This window comes from Lissotriton vulgaris, chromosome 2_2, assembly GCF_964263255.1.
Source record: "Lissotriton vulgaris chromosome 2_2, aLisVul1.2, whole genome shotgun sequence".
Lineage (NCBI taxonomy): Eukaryota > Metazoa > Chordata > Amphibia > Caudata > Salamandridae > Lissotriton > Lissotriton vulgaris.
Window position 1 is genome coordinate 14,671,120 of NC_141688.1, and position 23,185 is coordinate 14,694,304.

Consider the following 23,185-nt stretch of genomic DNA (forward strand, 5'->3'; position numbering starts at 1 on the left):
CAGATAATTGTTTCTTAAACACTATCGACTTCAGCTACTATAAACACACTAAGTTAAAGACATTACAAGCAGCGTACAAAATCTGGATGGCCTTTTCTAAAAAAGTTGGGCTTGGCAGCTATAATAGATACACCCGCATGACAACAAATGCTTCTCTACCAGGGGAAATCTTTAGAGATTCAGTTATGCTGGATTGGAAGAGTAGTGGCATACAGAAAGTAGGAGACCTCTTGGGCCCTGGTGGAATGCTCCAGTTCCAGGAATTACAGTCTAAGTTCGCCATAAATAGTAGGATTTTTTTTAAGTACAGGTGAGATTTTTTTTGCTGTTAAGCAGGGGGGGCATTCAGGATTCGGCCAAAATCGCATACTAGACATCATGGAGGGGGCAGGGGGGATTGCTCAATCCGTCAGTTTTATGCAGAGCTGAATATACTCAAACCGGATGATTGTGATAAATATGCTGCTAAATGGGTAGAGAAACTAGGTACCACTCAGGAGGGATCCTGGACCTGGGACGTACTATACTTTGCTCAGCCACCCTACAAGCACAACACTACAAAACCCTGTATTCCCTGTATTACACCCCGCTAGAATAGCACAGTGGGGGGGCACGTCAGGAACAACCTGTCCACGATGCGACTCAACAGACGCAGATATAATTCATATCTTTGCCACCTGCCCACAATTATATACCCTTCTCAGGGCAACTGAGACATTTTGGACACGTCACTGAGGGTCAAGACTATACTGTCACCAGAATTAATCATTTTAGGGGTTGAGGGAGAGACAGGAGGCCGGGCTACAGAGTTCCTCTTCATGGCTGCAGCAGTGATTCGCATATGGATTGCAAAGGCATGGCTTTACAAGGCCCCCCCAATATTTCAAACTTGGCTAGCCAGGTTGTTGGCTACTTACTGTCGTGCTTGTATCCGAGGTCGTGGTTGGCAAGATCCGCATCCAGTTGGTTGGCATAGTACACGGCGCCTGCGCGAAGAGTCGAGCATGCGCTGAAGCACCTTTCCCGGCATTTAACCACTCCCTTCCCTACCAAGAAGGCTTCGCGTTCCTTTCCGGTTCCGGGGTCCTGTGTTGTTCATGTCCGGGTCACGGTGGTGGCGTTTAGCGGGTTCCGACGGGTCTACATCGGTCGTCGGGTTGTCACCAGTCAGGTACCAACCAGTGAAGAATTATTATCGTATTAGATGCTTTCGTTAGAGCGTGTGGTGCGGTTATGTTATATAACGCTAACACGTAGATTTGTGTTCTCGTTTGAGCATCAGTAGCCGTTCCCTGATTTATCAAGGGATTGGCTGTTAGTTTATTTTTGTCCTGTGTCTACCTTCTTACTTACCATGCGGTGCGTGCTCTACTTATATTTGTATCGGAAGACAGAGGTTCTTCCTTTGATGCTTGTTGGGACTAGTGGAGCATTGATACTAGTCCCGGCGTTATGTTATGGTTTTCCTGGAACTAGAGGAGTGTTGATTCTAGTTCCAGTCTTTAGGTTTTCCATTATTAAATACACAGGTAGGCTGCATACTACATTCTCCTCATCATTCAGTGTAGTACAAATAGTAAGGATACTCATTCTGAACCTATTGCAGGGTACATGGAGAACTCCCATTCCTGATCACCAGACCAGTACTCCCTATGTACATGTTGACAGCTCTCTACACTCAGAACAGTGCGTAGATTTCTCACACTTCCTACCTCCCTTACTACAGATCATCAAGAACTGCACTAACCCTTGTTCTTTGTATTCACATATAGGAATCAGTTTTCCAGAGGTTCAGTGGTTCCCCAGGATCAACAGTTACTCCTCCTGTGTATGAAGTGTTTTCCCCCCACTTACCTTGTTTTGTCTCCCTGGTTTCCCCTGACGGGCATCACTATTATTGTCCAGTTACACTACTCTGGCATATGGTGAACCGGTGAGGGGAGTCAGTGGAAAGAGCATCACCTCCCTGGTACTTCCGAGGCAACATTCGTGACAAGCATCCCACTTACAACCTCGAAAAAGAACTCTATGCCAGGAAACACTGCAGGGCCAGAGCACTGGGGAGCAAAATCTAGAGTCCCATCGCACAATGGAAAAGGGGATTGTCCAGCACATTTGGATAGACAATACAAACGGTTGTACTTTATAACTAAAATTGTGAATGTATACTTCTTTTCTTTCGCCAAGTTTCCCTTTCAGGCTCCTTTGTTTTCTCTATCTTTATTGTGTAACATGTTAAAGATTATTGGGTTGTATCGTGCTTAGATATACAGTGTGCTGTAACACTTGGTATAACAATTATTTTCACAAAACATTTAAAATAAAATAAAAAAATAAATAAAAAAATATATATATATATATAAAGTCGGTTGTCACACTGATGTCAAGGAGCGCCAAGTTCTCAACATATGTCCTGAGCAAGACCCAGTACTTAGGAATAGTGATGTCTAACAAACACTGTTATCCACAGGAGAATTTAATTTCAGTTCACTTATTTGGTGAGGATTCCTGTTATTGTTATGAGCTCTTTGACCACCACTTTCAATTTAAAAAGATGCCAACATCCAGAATGACCATGAGGTTACAATAAGGCGGTTACAGCTATACAAACATTCAACATTAGTGTTAAACCTCCACAAATCTATAAGATCCCAAATGTGGTGACAGTCCAATATAACTTTGTGGATGGCGCCACAACAACAGCCAAAAGATGGATCAGGTTAAACCCCCTCCCTGCTCTGAGAAAATACTTGAAAGCTCTTTGTAAAAAAATGGGGCATATGTACAAGGCCACTCCGCCACCAGAGCGTCTCTTTTTTTGACGCTCCAGTGGTGCACAATGCTGAGCCATATTTACAAGGTCATGCAAAGCCAGCCTGCATGGTTTTTATAGCCTTGTAGATATGCCCCCTGTCACTCATTACTCTGCGTGAAAGGGGCATGCCATGTGTGTTGATGTCGGTGTTCCCACGCAACACCCATTTATGTATTCCAAGATTTACAAGGTTTCATATGTGTCAGATTCTAACGTTATACCTCAGGGGAGGTGTAAAGTGTTGCAATGAGAAGAAATACCTTTATTTCTCCTCGTTTTTTGCTCTTTTTATGGTTGCTGCATTCTAAAAAAAGAGGAAAATGCCATCAATGGTTGAACACCTTCTTGCACAAATACAATCAACCCTACAACGCAGGCACCCTTGCAGCACGGTGCAAGGGTGCCTGCATTGGCCCTAGGAATCCAATTGTGCGCTGGTGCAGAGGAAAGTACAGAGATGCCTCGTATTGCTGCAAATCCGACGCAACACTGCACTTTCCTAATAATGCAGCTTGGTGCAGCAAGATGGCTTGCAGTGCCATGCTGCACTATTTTCTAGTAAATATGCTCCAATGTGTCCCAATATGATAGCAAATTCGCAAAGACAGATTAGCGAAATCGCAAAAGATTTCGCAGAATCCCGGTAGTAGCCCAATAGCGAATCGGAGATTGCGAGAAAGCACGGATTCTGCGAAAATAATAGCGATTTCGCAATACAATCGCAATCGCTATTCAAGAAAAATCGCTAATAGCGAAAAACCCGAAAATCGTTTTTTGCGAGGCGCAATTTAAGGACAACCCAAAGCAGGTGGTAACCATCAAAGTAAAAAAAATATATATTTGAAAAACCGTTTCCCAATCAGAAACAGGTGCTGGCCTGACCAAACACATTTAAGGAGATGCAGCTGCAGCAGTAGGAGTCTCACAATGCCAGGACTATACATGGTGGTCAGGCGGCGAAGGCTACAGCGAGCTGCACGGAACAGACGTAGGATCCAGGAGAGGATATTCCGCCAGTGGGTCACCCTGCTAGGCCAAACCAGAGAGTAAATATGCGCAAAGTACCGGCTGAATGGGCCAATGATCATCAAGCTAATTCAGGACTTTGACCCCCTGATGCAGCACCCAACAAAGCGGACTAATGCCGTGCCCACACATGTCCAGGCAGCGACGGCTCGTGGAGGGAGTTACGGTGGGGCAGGAGGGTGGGGAGGGGGAGGGGCAGGGTGGAGGTTGCTAAAAACCGGCATATGGATAATTGCAGGTAAGTAAACAATTTAATTAATAAAACGAATTTCGTAGTGCGCCTTGCATCGCAAAATGCAATGCAGTGCGAGCTACGAAATTCGTTTTATTAATTAAATTGTTTACTTACCTGCAATTATCCATATGCCGGTTTTTAGCAACCTCCACCCTGCCCCTCCCCCTCCCCGCCCTCCTGCCCCACCGTAACTCCCTCCACGAGCCGTCGCTGTGTCCAGGTATTGTGCAGCCTGCACCTTCTGGCCTCCGGAAGCTTCCAGGGGATAGTTGCCGCTGCTGGGGGGATATGCCAGCCCACCATGTCCCGCTGCTTAAGGAGTTTCCTAGATGCAATGCTGACCCAGCTACACCACCACATAAAATTTCCCACCAGCCAACAGGACTTGGATGAGACCAAGCATCAATTCTACAATGTGGCCCAATTTCCACATGTGATAGGATGCATTGACTGTACACACATCCACATCTGCCCACCAGCAGAAACGGAATACATGTACCGCAACCGCAAGTCCTACTACTCCCTCAACATCCAGATGGTGTGCAACGCAAAGAATTACATCACGGACATAGTGGCACAGTACCCGGGGAGCACACATTACTCATTCATATTCCGGCACTGTGGCCTCCACACACGACTGGTAGGGGAGACTTTGGTGAAGGACACCTACTTGGTAAGTACACTTGCCCCACAATGTTACACTGTGATGAAGTAGCTGCGCTGCACAGGCACTCACCCTCTGCTCCTCTCATTCAGGTGACAGTGGCTACGCTCTCCGTGAATACCTCCACGCCCCATACCTCAACCCTGCTACACCACAGCAAAGGTGTTACAATTGCATTGAGAGGACATTTGGGCTACTGAAGAGCAGATTCCGCATACTGCACAAGACTGGTGGGGCCATGTACTACAGTCCTGATGTCTGCTGCCGCATTGTGGCTGTGTGTGCAATAATACACAACATTGCTACCAAGCGCCGGATACCTGTAGACATCTCTGGCAGTGAGTCGGAAGGGGATGACCGGCCACCTGCACATGCGCGTCATGCTCGCGGGGAACATCCTGCTGAAGGACACAGACGGCGCAACCACATCACAATGAACTGTTTCTAGTGCACCCACTCCCCTCATCCAACTATTCCCAAATGCATGACAATGGAAATAATGACAGGAGGCAGATGTTCAATGCTTCAATAAATATTATTGTTCAATGCACAATAATAAGGAAAAAATGTAATGCTTCAAATAAGAGTGGTATTGCGCCATACTGCTCAATGTCACTAACACGACATGCTTCTGTCTTCAGCATGTCCCTGGACATGGGTTGAAAAGTCATGTGCGCCTCCGGCGCGCGGCACCCAGTCGCCTCTCAGGCTCCTCCTCAGGCAGGGCACGTGAACCAGCACTGGGCCTGGTGCTGCGGCGTAGGACTTCGACCTGTGTGGCAGACAAGCTGATGACACTCGAGGTCCCCTCACTGGTGTCATCCCCACCACCATTTGCTGGGACAGGTGGTTGAAGTGCCAGTACAGCACTGGTCACCTGCTCAAGGACACGCGCCACGTCCTCGCAGCATTGCACCATCTGCAGCTGCATTGCCATAGACCGACGTGACAGGTGGGAGGTGGCATTCCCTATCAGGTAGTTGGAACGTGTGTAGGCAGAGAGGGCCGTGAGTAGCTGCCGGTGGCGGCGGCGGGCGATGTTGCGCTGGCTGATGATGGCCGCTGTGCTCGCCTCCATGGCAGTTGTCATCCGATCAATTCGATCGGACACATTGGCTACATTTCTGCCTATGTTGTTCAGCTGCAGTTGAATTGCACCTTGGCATCGTGCCTGCAACTGGTGCACGCGCAGCATGCGGTGCTCAATGCTGAGCCCAGGCACACGCACTGCCGTTGCCCTCCTGCCAGTGCGTGCTGTGCTGTGCTGCGGCTCCCTGACATGCCTGCTGTGCTGGCTGGCCACAGTGGGTGTGCGCTGTGTGGCAGGTCTAGCAGCACCGGATGTTGATGGCGCTGCTGCTAGTGGTCTAACAGCGGGCAATGGTGCACTGCCTGATGGTGCTGGCGCTGCTGCTGGTGGTCTAGCAGCGGGCAATGGTGCACTGCCTGATGGAGCTGGCGCTGCTGCTGGTGGTCTAGCAGCGGGCAATGGTGCACTGCCTGATGGAGCTGGCGCTGCTGCTGGTGGTCTAACAGCGGGCAATGGTGCACTGCCTGATGGTGCTGGCGCTGCTGCTGGTGGTCTAACAGCGGGCAATAGTGCACTGCCTGATGGAGCTGGCGGTGTGGTAGTTAGCTCCTCCTCACCCTCAGGCTCCTCTGATGCTTCATCTATCAGCAGCCTCTCGCTGTCGCTGCTGTTGTTGTCTGCCCCACCTGTGATGGAAAGTGGACGTACATTAATTGCATGTATCTATCACATGTGCAGTTGCTACATGCATGCTGGCTAACATTCCCTGACTGCCTGTTGCATTGCGTACATTGGGACATGTCTGGCTGCATTTTTTTTTTTGTACATTGTGGGCAGACTACATGTCCCACAATGCAATTGGGCATGTCCTGATGTGCATGGGTTGCATGACTGTGGTACATTGTGGGAGGCTATAGGGTCATGGCCATTGTTACGGGACAGGGACGCAGTCGCATGCCACTTACCTTGACTGTCTTGGGTGAGTCGTGATGAGTCCAGAGGGATGACCCCAACACATGCCTCTCGCTGCAGTGTGTCCTCCACACAATCCTCCAGGGGGGTGTTTGAAGGGACTGTTGGATCTCCACCTCCAGTTGCTAGGCTCTCACCCAGCCTCTCTGCCACCCTCTCCTTGGCACAACCTCGGAGGTCGTACCACCTCTTCTTGAGGTCGTCTATGGACCTCTGTGTCACTCCAACAGCGTTGACTCTGGCGCGGATCCGCAGCCACAGTCGCCGTTTCTCGGCCTCAGGCACCCTCCTGGAGTCCTAGCCGAAAAGTTTGGTATGGTCTTGGCAGACTCCATCTTTTAGTTGCTCCAGCTCCTGCTCCGAGAATTTTAGCTTGCGCTTGCGCCCGGTGTCACTGGGCCCTGCTGCTGCATCCTCTGCCATTGCTGCAGTCTCCAATTTCAAAAGATTTGCTAGTCTGGAGGTGTTCTGAGAGGAGCTCTGACTGGTGCTGCTTCGATCTCTGCCTCACTGTTCTCAATGGGGGAGGGAACTGCCTGCTTCCTGGTTGTGATGTCATCACTGTGCTCGAAATTTGACTTCCCGTTTTTGCGATCTCGCAATTAGCGAGATCGCACTTTGCGATCTCGAAAATTGCGAGATCGCTATTCCTACACGGAATTGGACAGATTTAGCGAATTTTCTGCGATTTTTGAAAATCGCTATCGCGTTTTGCGGCAGGTTGCGATTCGCTTAATTTTGTTGCAGATTTTGATGAATCCCATTCTGCAAATTCTAAATTGCGATTTGGTATTAATCGCAATTTAGAATTTTGCAGAATTCGGTTTTCATGAATCTGGCTGCATGTTCCTCTAGATTCAATAGGGCACATACATCAAGCATTTTTGTCTTTGCAAACGGGCAGATTCACAGAATCAGCCCGATTGTGAACACAAAAAATGCTTTTCAGATGCAGCAAACCCTATTTTGCAATTCGGTAACTTGATACCAAATCACCAAATGGGGTTCGCTATTAAGAAGGGGCATGTTTAAGGCGTCCCTTCCTAATACCGAATCGCATTGGTATGTGGGAATTTTTTGTGACCGAAATTTGGTCGTAAAACAGTCACATTTTACCACCTACTTTAAGTAGGTGGTAACCTCTTCGCAAATAGGAAGGGGTTCCCAAGGGACCCCTTCCCCTTTGTGAATGTTTGTTGCAGCATTTTTTAGGATCAGGTAGTGGACCACTGCCTACTCTTAAAACATGCAAAGAAAACTTTTCATTTTTCTATTTAAAACGCAGACCATTTTCCTTTAAGGAAAACGGGCTGCATTTCACACAAATAATAACTTTTTTTAAAAGCAATCGCTGACATGGTGGTCTACTGACATCAGCGGACCACCATCTCTGTGATATTTGCGATTCCTAGGTGGTTGCAAATTGCGACCCACCTCATTAACTAGGATAGGCAATGCACACAATAATCATAGGACCTGGGGAAAAAAAAAACAAAAAAAAAAACCCAGGTATTGTCACCGTTATCCAAGCATAGCCCAAAAAGCTCTCCTATTGGGATTTCCTACTCTGGCTAGATCTAGTTTAGAGATTTGAAGGAGTGACGTTCGCCATTCATGTACTGTAGGCGGTTGAGCATCTTTCCAGTGTCTGCATATCTCCCTACGTGCCGCTAAGATTGAATAAAATATCAAGTTGGTTGCTGCGTTACGGGTTTTACCTTTAAGACCAAAAATAACAAGAGCTAGATCTATAGAGACAAGTTCACCCAAAGATTGTGATAGTTTATTCCTGATGGCTTCCCAATAATCCGATAGGTTTGGACATTCTAAGAACATGTGTGTATCCGAGGCTGCGATTTCCCCGCATCTAGGGCATAAGACTGGGCCTGTTAATGAGAACTTAGTTAACCTACGGGGGGAATAGTATGCCCTATGTATGGTGAAGAGGTGGTTCCTACGAAGCCACGAGGGTTTAACTAGGTCCCAAAGCATTGAACAAGAAGCAGTCCAGAGCTCTTCCACATCCAAGCCTGGCATTAGCTCGGCCCACAGTGTTGTCGGTAGCTGAAAATTGACATCTATTTCATCTATTATTTTATTATAATAACGCGAAATTTCTTTCTTTGCCACTGGGCTGTCTAAAAGGCAAGTTACTAAATCGCTATGACCACCTATAGGCTGCTTGTTACCTCGAGTTGGCTGCTCTTTGTATGACTGTGACCAGCTGGAGATCTGGATATATTTAAATCTCGACAGACTTGGGCCTACTTTATTAATTAGATATTCCCAAGGAAGTAAAGACCCATCCATAAACAAGTCATCCCAACAATTAATACCAGCTTCTTTTAGCGGATTATTAAGGGCATCTGTTGTCCATAAGGGAGGAGCGGGTAGGTTCCATATAGGAGCCTTCGCAGAGTAGTAGCCAACCTTTATTGCTTGCCTAACTTTGTACCAAGTAGATACAATCCCTTGTAATACTTCAAATTTTATCTTCTTAAAGAATTTGGGGTCACCAAATTTAAACAAAAAACCAGCTTGATTTATTCCTTCGCATTCCAATAATGTGGAAAAAAGAAGGCCCATCCCTGTTGATGTAGGGATTTTAAGCAACATACGCGTGTGCGATAGCTGAAACGCCCATGCGTATATTTGCAGGTCTGGTCCAGCCAGCCCTCCCTTCTCCCTGCGACGCCTAATTTTTTTCCACGAGATTCTAGGACTTTTACTGTTCCAAATAAAGCTAGTAATCGCGCTCTGTAGTTTAGAGATTAATTTTGGATAAAAAAAAAGTGGAATTGAGTTAAATAAAAAAGAAACTTTCGGAAGGATACTCATCTTCACCAAATTAACCTTTCCCAAAACAGAGAGCGGAAGATGAGACCAATCTCTCATAAGTTTCCGACACTCTGCAGCTACTTTGTTGAAGTTGAGAGAAGCAATCGAGTTGATATCCTTAACTATGTTCACCCCCAGATAATGAATTTGGGTTTTGGATGTCCCGTCATTATCAGTTGTATTAATATTCCAGGACATTGACTCTGTCTTTAGGGTGTTAATTTCATACCCTGACACTTTGCCAAATTTGAGGGCCTGTTCAATTATCTCTGGGTATGCTTCGTCATAACTCGTAGAAAAAATCATAATATCGTCTGCATAAAGTGCCACTTTTTTATCCCAGCCCCCGTAAATAAAAGGTTTAATGAGTATACTGTCTCTTAGGGTTTGAGCGAAGGGTTCGATATATACATCAAAGAGGAGGGGGGACAGGGGACAACCCTGTCTAGTTCCTCTCGTGACCATAAAGGGCTCCGTCAAGCCTCCATTTATCAACAGTGAAGCGGATGGGCTTCGATATAGAAGATTTATCGTTCTCCGAAATCTGTCCCCCACGTTGAACTTCCTCAAGGCCTCCGACAGGTACAGCCAATTCACCCTGTCGAAAGCCTTGGTGGCATCCAACGTGAGGACAACCAGAGGGATTGCCTCCTTTATAGCAATATCTATCGAGCCTAGTAATTAATATGTAAGCTCACAAAGCTGTCTCCCTTTTATAAACCCTTTTTGGTTTGGAGCTATAATATCAGGAGCTACCCGGCCCAATCGATTAGCCAATATAGTTGTAAAGATTTTGTAGTCGGCGTTTAATATAGAGATAGGCCGGTATGAACCACACTCTGATGAGGGTTTACCAGACTTCAAGATGAGGGTTATGGAGGCATTATTCCATGATTCGGGTGGCAACTCGCCTTCTCTTAGAATTTGGTTAAAAAGAGTAACCAGGATTGGAGAGACCACTGTGATGAGTTTTTTGTAAATTTCACATGGCAAACCATCTGTGCCTGCAGCCTTTCCACTCTTTGCTTTCCTTATGGCCTCCTCTACCTCTGCAATAGTTATTTCCCCATCCAAAGAGCAGGACTGTTCCGTTGTTAAAGAAGGAAGAGAGATACCTTCGAGCCAACTAATTATGTCCTTCTGAGTAAGATTAAGGTCGTCCTGATATATGGATTGAAAAAAATTTCTGAAAGCTACTCTGATGTCATCGTCCCTAGAAAAGGTGCCCCCGCTGATGTAACAGAAGATATATTATTACGGACCCGGTCAGATTTTGTTTTCCAGGCAAGTAATTTCCCTGCCCCCTCCCCATATTGGAAATGCGAGAGTTTACTTGCCTCCCATCTCTGCATAACACGTTTCTCTAGAGTTGCAGATAATGAAAGCTTTAATCTGTCTAACTCAGCGTATTTTGCGGCAAGGTTGTGATTGCCTGTTAGAGCGGTGTTGTCAATATCATTCTGAACTGCCAAAATATTACTTTCAATGGAAGTTACTTCTTCTGTATACTGTCTTCTTCGATAGGCTGTTTTATTTTTAATGAGACCTCTTAGTGTACACTTAAATGCATCCCATATAATTCCTATTGAGGCTGTACCTTTATTAGTATTAAAAAAGTGGCGTGTTTCTGATTGTAAGAATTCAATATCCTCTATTAATGAGAGTGGAGACCTGTCAAAGGACCAAATTCTTTTAAGAGGTGTCGTAGCCAATTTTAGTTCTAGCTGAACTCCAGAATGGTCAGAGAGATGCATTGGAGTGTAGTGAATTGAGGTAGTGTCCTCAGCTAGAGCTCTACTAGTGAGAATAAAGTCAATTCTAGATCTGTGTCTATATTTCGAATTCCTGAATGAAAAAACTTGCCTTTGACCCTCTCTAAACCGCCAGATGTCAATGTAATCATATTGGTTCATTAAACCCAGAAGACAATTTCTGGATTTAGAAACGGTTTTTTGTCTACTATTGGGGGATTTGTCCAGAAGTGGGTTCAAAGTGATATTAAAGTCCCCTGCAATAATCACCGGGTCTGGGAAACTAAGCAAGTGGTTGAATAGGGTTTTCAGTGCTGAGGGATCATCGATATTTGGACCATAATATCCCACAAGTGTTAACTTGATGTCTCCTAATTCTATTGCTACTATAGCCCATCTCCCTCCAGAGTCTACTTTATGATGTTTTATATTAAAGGTAACGGATTTTTTGAAAAGAATCGAGACCCCCCGTGTATTAGAACCTTGTGTTGTTGAAATCGAGGATTCTATCCATCTATTACTTCGAACGAACTCGAGCATCTCACTTTCAATTAAGTGTGTCTCCTGGAGGATAATGATTCCAGCATCAGCATCTCAAAGGTATTGCATGATTTTATTGGCACGCGGCTTGGTGCGGAGACCATTGACATTCCAGGATAATATTTTGAGTTTACTCATTGTGTTGTAAGTATAGGTTATTTGGTAGGACTGGCAATAAAAAGAAAAAATTATGTGACAGTTTATGTAGATTATTGCTGTTTGACTTAAGATAAGTGAGGAACATAGTATTCAAAAACTTATTTACACAAAAAGATTGGAGCTTATTCTTAGAAGTGTGGTTGTGCCCCCCAACCCCCCCATGCCCCCTCCCCCTCTCCCTACCCTGGGAAAACCCTGTACTCACCAACCGGAAAATTTCCGGAAGTAAGTGCCCCTAGCTCTTCTCCATCTCGACCCCATGTGCCTCTAGTATTTATAGTGTGACTCGCCTTTAAACTTTATGCTTATCTTATGGGCAAGTATTATTGTATATTTTTTTTTTCCTGACTTTATCCCTTTTTATTCCTTTTTTTTTTTTCCTTCTTCCCCTTTCTCCTTCCCCTTATAGTCTTCTTCTTTATCCTTTCCCTTTTCCTGACCATTTCTATATTTTTTTTTTTTTTTTTTATTCCTCCTTTTTTTTTTTGAATTACCCAAGGTGAATTCACGTCTTCATTTACTCATTGTATATTATATCAACATTACCTAAATCAATGCGTTTTTAAGCATTTAAGCATTTAGGTGATAAGGCGTTTGGGCATTCAGGGATTAAGAGTTGATGGCGACCTTTTGTAGCTCATTCTTAGTTGTTTCAACATCTCTCAGTATTACTCCCTTTGTCTCCTGCTGCCAAAGGATAATAAGAGATCATCTGCAGCCTGCACTGATCTAATGTTATACATTTTGTTGTCTAGCATAATCTTAAGAGATGCAGGGAAACCCATCTGTACTGTAGCACCCAGTTTTCGAAAAGCGTCCATCCTTTGGCCCAGCTCCCACTGTTTATCCAAGGTGAAGCGGGACAAATCTGAGCGAATCTGAAAATTAAAGCCTTTGAAAGGGGGGAAACATGGCGGCAGTCGGCTGACTGCAGCAGTGCTCCGCTCTGTCTCGCTGCCAGATGCCTGACCGTTAGCGGCTCCAACTCCGACTCGCTCTTCTCTCTGCGATTAATGCAGCAGCGTGATAAAGCCTAAAACAACCGTGATAAAGGCGTGACAAAGCTTAAAATAAGCTTAAAACAACCAGGCGGTATTTTCGGTAAAAACAACCAAGTGGTATCTTCGCGCCTACCTCCTACCTCGATGTGCCGTGTTTCCAGCGCAAATCTCAACGCTCAGGAGGGAGGACGCAGCGGCTCCGTGAACCCGACCAGCTGCAGTGGAGGCGAACGAGGAGGTGAACGCCCTTCTCGAGCCGAGCCTTCACCTGCGCGACTACGGTGGAATCAAGCCGCCCTGGAGCTCCGCAGAGCCAGGCGGATTCAATGTCTCCTTAGGGTCTCCGGTACTAACGGAGCCGCTCACCAAAACAGATTGACATCTGGAGTTAGAGCTTTACCGGCCATAAAATCAGGCGGCGGTTTTGTTCTCCCGAGTTCGAGTGCTTCACATAAGGGCGATACCAATGAATCCCCTACATTAATTGAGAAGCACGTTATTGAGGAGATAAACAGCAGAAATAATCGCAAATCCACAAGCTCAACTTTGGCACACATGAGCGCTGCAGAGTCTGCTAGGAAGTTAAGAGGTAAGAGCGCAGCAAAGGGGTTGGTGGGGGCCAGTATAACCCGTAAAAAGAAAGCAAAAAGCGCGTAGCAAGCTATTGAAGAGGAGGCTGGTAGGGAGGTTTGTGAGCTAGGAAAAAGCCCCCAATCCGGCACAGAATTAAATCCAGATCAGGAAACATCCTCTTATCTTTCGACTGAGGTTAAAGCAAAAAGGGGTATGAAACGCAGTAAGGCGAAACCCCCTACAGCTCCCATACCTAAAATCACCCCATCTCTGCGCTCATATTTTAAGGTTGTTCCTCAAATCTTGAATATTGGAAAAGAACATTCCCAGCTTGGCAACAATACCTTCAAACCCGGTTCAGAGACCATGGAAACCAATGAGCAAGTTTTGTCCCCCGTGCCTGAGACCTCAGCCAATTCTCTAGACAGTCAGTTTCAAACAGCTAGTACTGTCTTCTCTCATACATTACGACCATCCGATGAGGCGGAGGGAGAGAGTTTACTGCTTAAAAATACAGCAGACCAAGCTACAATAAACTCGAATATGTTAAAGGTAGTGGATGAAATGGCATTACCTTCTATACCAGCTGATAGCTGTAGCAATCCCATTAGTGTCCTTACAGTGAATATTGAAGATAACTTCGAGGCTGGAATATTTTCTGAACCCCCTTTGGAAATTCCTCAAGAATTAAGTGATGCAGTCGGGTCATCTTCAGAAACTATCTCTGTTGCCTCAATACAAACTATGTTTGCAGCATTATCTGCGGAGATAAAGCAAGGCTTTGCTGAGTCAGCCTCTAATCAAAGAGAGATAAGGAGTTTCTGCGAGTCTCTTGATGAGAGATTAGGCACCCTGACGTTGAGGACACAAGCATTGGAGGAAACTGTGGGCCAAATATCGATGAGGGCGGAGGGCACCACGGAAGATATTGCAAGATTAAAAAAAGAAGATCTAGCCCTCTCGGAGAGAATGGAAATTTTAGAAAACAACGCAAGGCGTAGTAATATACGCATCTTGAATGTTCCTGAGGGAAGTGAAGGCTCGGATATTAAGAGTTACATAATCACCCTACTAAAAGAAACTTTAAACCTTTCCCAATCAGTTGAGGAGTTAGCAGCGGACATTCAACGTATACATCGGGACCCCTTTCGGCGTAACCCCCAGCGGGCTAAGCCTAGGAAAATTCTTGTAAACTTTCATACCTACTCCTTGAAGGAACATATCTTAAATCAAGCACTTAAGCTTAAGTTACGATCATGTTTATTAGGCAAAAAAAGAAATAGGAACAATTCTTACAAAAACAAAATAAGAAGAAGACATGTATAATCAGGCATTTGAAACCTGCAGGGTTCTCAAGTCGCTATTTTAAGAAATGACTAAAATTACCAGGGACAACTGGTTGAAGCATGATACATAAAGCTATTTAAATTGGTTATTACCAACATAGACTGAAACACTCAATAAAGAGCACAAGTGAAAGCAATGGACAATAAATGGTTACGAAATTGTAATGGGATTACAAATCGTAACAGCATAAGGATATTTTAACAATAAGCAATTTACTCAGGATCTACTGAATTCAAATGAATAAGGCTTCAGATGCGTCCAAAGATGAAAATAAGTATCTTTCCATTTTCCTAATCTTGAATTGGCCAAGGAAGGAAAGAGTTATTACGGATGCCAAAATGTGATTTTCTGTGGCTGTTGTTTCAATTGTAATTGCAGAGGCATGAATGATGTTTTGTAAGTCATGCATACATATTTAACATTAAAACACATTTACATAGAATAAAAGTGTGTGTTCCTTGGAAGTTTTATTTAAAAATAAAAATAAAGGGGAGGGGCATGTAAACAAATGCACGGAATAGCTTACACTGGTGAAAACACACTTGAATACAGGTGAGGCCACTTTTGCTCCGGCCCCCTGCCCTGCTTAATATGCATATGTTAATGGGCCACCCCAGCAAGAGAAAGGGAGTGACACCTCTGCCCTTTGATAAAAGGGAGGTAATGGAGTCCCATCTGCCTCCAGAAAGGTTCTCAGGCACCCTCTGGGCCACTGGCTGCATCCGAACAACGCAGAAACCACCAAATAGCCCCCCAGACTGCTAAGAAAAAGTAGCCCACAGCTGGAACTGGACACCGGCCCTTCGGGCATTGCCCAAGTGCCCGCGTTACCAATCCGCGGCTGGTGACGCTCGAGCGACACATGTCTCGTAAAGCCACTTAGCGTGGCTTTTCATGGTCTGGTAGATATTGAGTAAGACAAAGCAGCGCACGTCGCTGTGTTGCCTTACTCTGCAACATTCCATGGGCATTGCGGTGAGTGTTCCCAAGCAACACCCAAGGATTTTTTTATGTATTTCCAGATTTACAAAGACTTGTAAACCTGGGAATGCGTCAAAAGCCTACGAGGCATAATGAGGAGATATAACTTTAATTCTCTTAGTTTCTTCCTCTTTCTATGTGTTTTGCAGCACACATAGAAGGAGGAAAATACCTCCATTGATTGATTTGTGCAGAAAGGTGTCCCTTCCTGCACAATCCTGCACAAAAACAATCATTCCTACAACGCAGACAGCATGGTACGTGGTGCAAGCGTGCCTGCGTTGGCGCAAGACAGCCAAAACTGCATCAGTGCAGTGGGAAAGGACAGGGATGCACCATGTCATAAATACTATGCATTCTTGCCCTTTCCTTTTGACCCCGGGCACCCTGGGCATCGCAGCAAAGTGACTTACTGCACTGCCCTGCATCATAAGCTTGTAAATGAGGCCCAAAGTTTTAATGTGCAAACCTGGGTTTTGCCTCTGGTAGTAGCATGGCTGCCCCCAGGGAAATATGTGTTAAGTATTTAAGCATGGCCAGTAATATTACTGTCAGAAACCAAATACAATTTTCAAACAACTTCTATAAAAATGAGAAACAATGAATAATCTAAATGGCACATAAATATTCAAAATTGTAATACAGTACTTTCCATTATGCCAACTCTAGATAAGACTATTAAACTTTTTTTCACGAAACTCTAAGTTCTCCAACGGGCCAAGGTTGTAGCCTACAATGGGTCCCATAACACGTTAACCGCGGCGGTAATTCCGCTGCAGTGCGGGCGTTTCCGTGCACGGGTGGGGCCACGTCGGCCGTTGGACATGCACAGCACTACGAAGGTAGTGCTCGCGACACCCAACCGCCGACGGCAGCATGGAAGGGGTTAAAGTTGGATACTCGTTTTGTAGGGTCTCGCTTGTTTTGGCACCAAATGATCCAAGTAGAAACAATCTTGAAAAATGTAGCAACTGGCATTGCTTCCCCGCTGATATTTTTGCCACCTAGTCCCAGTCTCAAGTGTTCCATTCAGACTAAGAGCTAGATGTACAAAGTCATGAATAGCGATCTCCTAATTGCGATTTCCTGCAAATTGCATTTTGGTAATCGTTATTTCAAATGTAAGAAACTGTTTTCAGTTTCACTAGTGATTAATAATAGGTCACAAATAAACCTACCTCATGAATATTAATGAGGTAGGTTGTAATTTGCGCCCCATTAGGAATCACAGCCATCACAGAGATGCCACCAAGCAGCAGACCACCATGTATCCCCTTAAAAAATATCTTACCAACCATTCTCAAATGGATAGGAGTCCCTTTGGGACTCCTTCCCCTTGGCAAATGGGTGACCACCAATTTACGACTTGAGGTAAAATGCAAATGATTTGCGACACCATTTTGGTCGCAAAACATTCGTACATACTACTATCATTCGGTATTTAGAAGGGACACACCTAACACCCCCCTTCCAAATACTGAATCGCAAAACCGAAATTGTGATTCAATAGCAAGTTACCGAATGACATTCTGGGGTTTGTACAAAGCATTTTTCCTGTCGCAAATGGCCCGATTCTGCGAATCATCAGAATCAGGCCGTTTGCGACAGGAAAAATGCTTTGTACACCTAGCCCTTAGTCCCTTTTTTGTAGTGTTACAGATGCGCACAGGGCAAGATGGGACTAGACTGGATTCAGTAGCTGATCAGGTCTCCACTAGGCTGGGTACATGATTTCTGCACTACCACCGTAGACCAAACCTCTTGCCAAAAAGCTCTGAGCAAAGCAGAACAGCAGATCTTGGTCAGCATTATTATCTATTTCAAGAAGCCAAATTCTTTTTCTGTGTCCTTTAAAGGTTGAACAAATACTAAAACATAGGTTTTTTTAGTTGCTGGAATACCTCTTTCTGGTTACTCTCATACCTCCCAAATAGATGGTGGAAACTTCTAGGGACTGGCTGACAGTTCAGAAGTGGGAGGAAAGCTCAACCATTCACTCTACCAAGAGCTTTAGCAAAGTCCAGTCTAGTCCACTCCCTACAGGTCAGTTGGTTCTTGCATTGAGTAGTCTGTCTTGTCAGTCTTTTTTTCTCACAAAGGCTAACAAGAACCGTCTGGGCAGACCCTTGAGAGCACTTCCGAAGAGTACAAGAAGAAGCAAATTTCTATCGCCTATCTCCAGGCAGACCGCAGATAGTAAGCCGATATCCTTTTCTTCTATTCTCTCCCAATTTCAATTGTGGTCTCATGAGCCGATGTGGGAGGTATTTCTTATAGGGCACACTAATGTCAAGGACTGGATGCCCAGAAGGTGCGTTGAGTCCCTATCTCTCAACCTCCTTGGCAATCTGGTTGCGCCTGCTTGAAGATGAAGATTAATACTGAAGTTACGGCTTTGGAACCTTGTACAGCCTTATATGCATCAATCACTATATTGGAAAGGGCAGGGCTTGGGCATACTCCTTCCCTGAAACTCATGGTGTCTGCTTGCCAAATTAAGAAGAGGTCTAAGTTTAACAGCCTTTTCCCAGCACTGCTGGCACCCTTCTTGCCTGGCACGCCGTACAGATCACAGACGCACCCGTTCCCCTCACCCCCCCATTTCAGGTGACCACGAATGTGGAGATATCAGTGCTGTCTATATGGGTGAGATGCCTCCCACACCACCGACAAGATGCCTGAGAGTGTAAGAAGCACTTTTTTCCTGGATGTGTATAAGCTTTGGGTCCCCTGGTAAGCTTTCAGCCCAGCTGTCAGCACTGGCAACCCTCTCAGCCCAGATGTAACAACTAGCCATTGATGAGTGACCGCTTTGGGTCCAATCCTAAAACTATTCAATCAATCAATCAATACATTTGTAGAGCGCGCTACTCTCCTATGAGGGTCTCAAGGCGCTGGAGGGAGGGGGGGTGCCGCTATTGCTCGAATAACCAGGTCTTGAGGTGTTTCCTGAAGGTGAGATGGTCCTGGGTCAGTCGTAGGTGTGCGGGGAGGGAGTTCCAAGTTTTGGCTGCCAGGTAGGAGAATGATCTTCCTCCGGTGGTAGTTCTGCAAATCCGTGGGATGGTGGCGAGGGTGAGGCTGGTGGAGCGGAGCTGGCGGGTGGGGGTGTAGAACGAGAGGCGGTTGTTGAGGTATTCGGGGCCCATGTTGTGGAGCGCTTTGTGTGCGTGGGTGAGCAGCCTGAACGTGATCCTCTTGCTGACGGGGAGCCAGTGCAGGTTTCTCAAGTGGGCGGATATGTGGCTGTGGCGAGGGGTGTCGAGGATGAGTCGTGCGGAGGCGTTCTGTATGCGTTGAAGGCGTTTCTGAAGTTTGGCTGTGGTTCCTGCGTATAGGGCATTCCCGTAGTCCAGTCGACTGGTGACGAGGGCCTGGGTGACCGTCTTTCTGGTTTCGGTGGGGATCCCCCGGAAGATCTTTCGGAGCATGCGCAGGGTGTTGAAACATGCGGACGAGACTGCGTTGACTTGCTTGGTCATCGTGAGGGAGGAGGCCAGGATGAAACCCAGGTTGCGTGCATGGTCCGTGGGAGTTGGTGCGGGGCCCAGTGTCGTCGGCCACCAGGAGTCATCCCAGGCGGATGGGGATTGTCCGAGGATGAGGAGCTCCGTCTTGTCCGAGTTGAGCTTCAGACGGCTGTGCTTCATCCATTCTGAGACATCTTTAATTTTGTCCTGGAAGTTGGCTTTGGCGGTGAGAGGGTATTTGGTGAGGGAGAGTATCAGTTGGGTGTCATCGGCGTAGGAGATGTGTTATGTGTTTGCGTGCGATGGCGGCGAGGGGGCTCATGTAGATATTGAAGAGGGTTGGACTGAGTGAGGAGCCCTGGGGTACGCCGCAGATGATCTTGGTGGCCTCAGAGCGGAAGGGAGGGAGGCGGACTCTCTGAGTTCTGTCGGAGAGGAACAATGTGATCCGGTCCAGGGCCTTTCCTTGGATCCCAGTGTTGTAGAGGCGGGTTATTACGGTGCGGTGGCAGGCAGTATCAAAGGCTGCCGAGAGGTCCAGGAGGATGAGAGCAGCTGTCTCTCTGTTGTCCATCAGGGTCCTGATGTCATTGGTGACTGCGCTGAGGGTGGTCTCGGTGCTGTGGTTGGCTCGAAATCCGGACTGGGATGGGTCGAGCGAGTTGTTTTCTTCGAGGAATGCAGTCAGCTGTTTATTGATGGTCTTCTCGATGACTTTGGCCGGGAAGGGGAGCAGAGAGATGGGGCGGATGTATTTGAGGTCTTTGGAGTCCGCTGTTGGTTTCTTCAGAAGGGCGTTGATTTCTGCGTGTTTCCAGCTTCCAGGGAAGGTGGCTGACGTGAAGGTGCTGTTAATGACGTTCCGGAGGTGGGGTGCGATGATGGTGTCAGCTTTGTTGAAGATATGGTGAGGGCATGGGTCGGAGGGGGAGACAGAGTAGATGGTGTTCATGACGCGGGTAGTGTCTTCAGTGCTGATGGGGGTCCATACGCTGAGGCTGGTGGTGGGGGTCATTGGTTTGGTGGCTGGAGGCGGAGTCTGGGGTCCGAAGCTGTCGTGTATAACTGCGATCTTGCGGTGGAAGAATGTGGCGAGGGAGTTGCAGAGGTCTTGCGAGGGTGTGATGTCATTGTTGCTGGCGCTGGGTTAGAGAGCTCTTTGACGATGCTGAAGAGTTCCTTGCTGTTATGGGTGTTGTTGTCCAGTCGCTCTTTGAACGATGTTCTTTTGGTGGTGCGGATCATCTGGTGGTATTCGCGGGTGGCGCTCTTGAGGGCTGTCATGTTCTCTGATATCCGTTTGTGGCGCCAAGCTTTTTCGAGGGTTCGGCATGATTTCTTTGCGATTTTTAGGGCGTCTGTGAACCATCAGGTTTTTCTGTTGGTAGTCTTGCCTGGGGGTTTCTTTAGTGGAGCGAGGTCGTCGGCGCAGTTGGTGATCCACTGTGCGAGATTGTGTGCTGCGTCATTGGTGTCAGGGGTGTCGACAGGTGGGTTCTGGCTCAGCGATGTGATCAGCTGGTCTGTGGTGACTTTGCCCCAGCATCTGCGGAGGATCTGTAGTGTCTGGTGGTGAGAGGTGGTCTTCTTGAAGGTGAAGTGGATGCAGCTGTGGTCGGTCCAGTATAGTCCGGAGGAGTGGCTGAAGGAGACGTGGTTGCTGGTGGAAAAGATGGGTCGAGCGTGTGGCCGGCGAGGTGGGTGGGCGTGTCCACCAGTTGCTTAAGTCCGAGGTTGGCGAGGTTGTCGAGCAGGGAGGTGGAGTTGTTGTCGTTGTTTTCCTCCAGGTGGAAGTTCAGGTCCCCTAGGAGGATGTACTCTGGGGAGGCTAAGGCATGCGGGCTGATGAAGTCGGCGATGGTTTCGTTGTATTGTGTCCGTCAGCCCGGGGGTCTGTAGATGAGTGTTTCTCTGAGGAATGTTTGGGGGCCGGTATGGTTCTGGGAATGGAGGTCTTCGGCGGCGGTGAGTGTGTCTTCGGCGTTGGTCGTGACACTAATGGTGTTCTTGTAGATGATGGTGATTCCTCCTCCAGTTTTGTTGACGCGGTCCTTCCGGGTGATTTTGTAGGCTTCCGGGATGGCTATGGTGATGTCCGGGGCCGAGGAGGAGTTCATCCAGGTTTCCGTAAGGAAGGCGATGTCTGGTGCTGTTGTATCAAGGAGTTCCCAGAGTTCGACGGCGTGTTTGTGGAAGGAGCGGGTGTTGAGGAGGATGCACTTGAGGTGGTTGTTGTTGTCGTTGCTGTGTTCAGTGGGCGGGGTGCAGATTCGGAGGCAGGTGAATTTGCATGCTTTGTAGATGAAGGGTCCGTGGGTGCGCCTCGGGGTGGCTCGGTGGCAGGCGGCAGGTCGTCCTGTGTTGAGTGCGATGAGGGTGGCGGTGTCGTATCTCCGTCGGGTGCCCTTGCATCGGCTGGGGCCAGGGGTTCTGGCGCTGGGCGCGGCCCAGGCGCGGACAGGCACAAAGGGGCTTGCCTTTGGTGTGGCCCCTTTGGGGTCTCCATAAGAGGGAAACTGGGACGTGGTTGCTGGTGGAAAAGATGGGGTCGAGCATGTGGCCGGCGAGGTGGGTGGGCGTGTCCACCAGTTGCTTAAGTCCGATGTTGGCGAGGTTGGCGAGCAGGGTGGTGGAGTTGTTGTCGTTGTTTTCCTCCAGGTGGAAGTTCAGGTCCCCTAGGAGGATGTACTCTGGGGAGGTTAAGGCATGCGGGCTGATGAAGTCGGCGATGGTTTAGTTGTATTGTGTCCGTCGGCCCGGGGGTCTGTAGATGAGTGTTCCTCTGAGGAATGTTTGGGGGCCGGTATGGTTCTGGGAATTTAGGTCTTCGGCCGCGGTGAGTGTGTCTTCGGCGTTGGTCGTGACACTGATGGTGTTCCTGTAGATGATGGCGATTCCTCCTCCAGTTTTGTTGACGCGGTCCTTCCGGGTGATTTTGTAGCCTTCCGGGATGGCTATGGTGATGTCCGGGGCCGAGGAGGAGTTCATCCAGGTTTCCGTAAGGAAGGCGATGTCTGGTGCTGTTGTATCAAGGAGTTCCCAGAGTTCGACGGCGTGTTTGTGGAAGGAGCGGGTGTTGAGGAGGATGCACTTGAGGTGGTTGTTGTTGTCGTTGCTGTGTTCAGTGGGCGGGGTGCAGATTCGGAGGCAGGTGAATTTGCATGCTTTGTAGGTGAAGGGTCCGTGGGTGCGCCTCGGGGTGGCTCGGTGGCAGGCGGCAGGTCGTCCTGTGTTGAGTGCGATGAGGGTGGCGGTGTCGTATCTCCGTCGGGTGCCCTTGCATCGGCTGGGGCCAGGGGTTCTGGCGCTGGGCGCGGCCCAGGCGCGGACAGGCACAAAGGGGCTTGCCTTTGGCGTGACCGCTTTGGGGTCTCCATAAGAGGGAAACCGGGAGGGAGGAGCAGCTGGGTGGTGGGAGGGGGCGGCGAATGGGCTTGGTGGGGGCGGGGCCGCAGGGAGGCAGTGGCGGAAAAGTGCGGCGAGGATGGACGTCTCAGCGGCGGCTGGGACCATCCCGGAGCAGGCAGGCAGGAGGTAGTGACAGCGAGCGCTAGAGCAGCGCTGGGAGCCAGGTAGGGAAACCAAGAGACTGGCAGGCAGCAACGGAATGGGGGCGACCTAGCCTGAGAGGAGGGTCAGAGGTCGCTCCCTGCACTGCCGCGTGGCCCCCTTAAGAGGGAAACCGGGAGGGAGGAGCAGCTGGGTGGCGGGAGCGGGACGGCGAATGGGCTTGGTGGGGGCGCTGCCGCAGGGAGGCAGCGGCGGGAAAGTGCGGTGAGGATG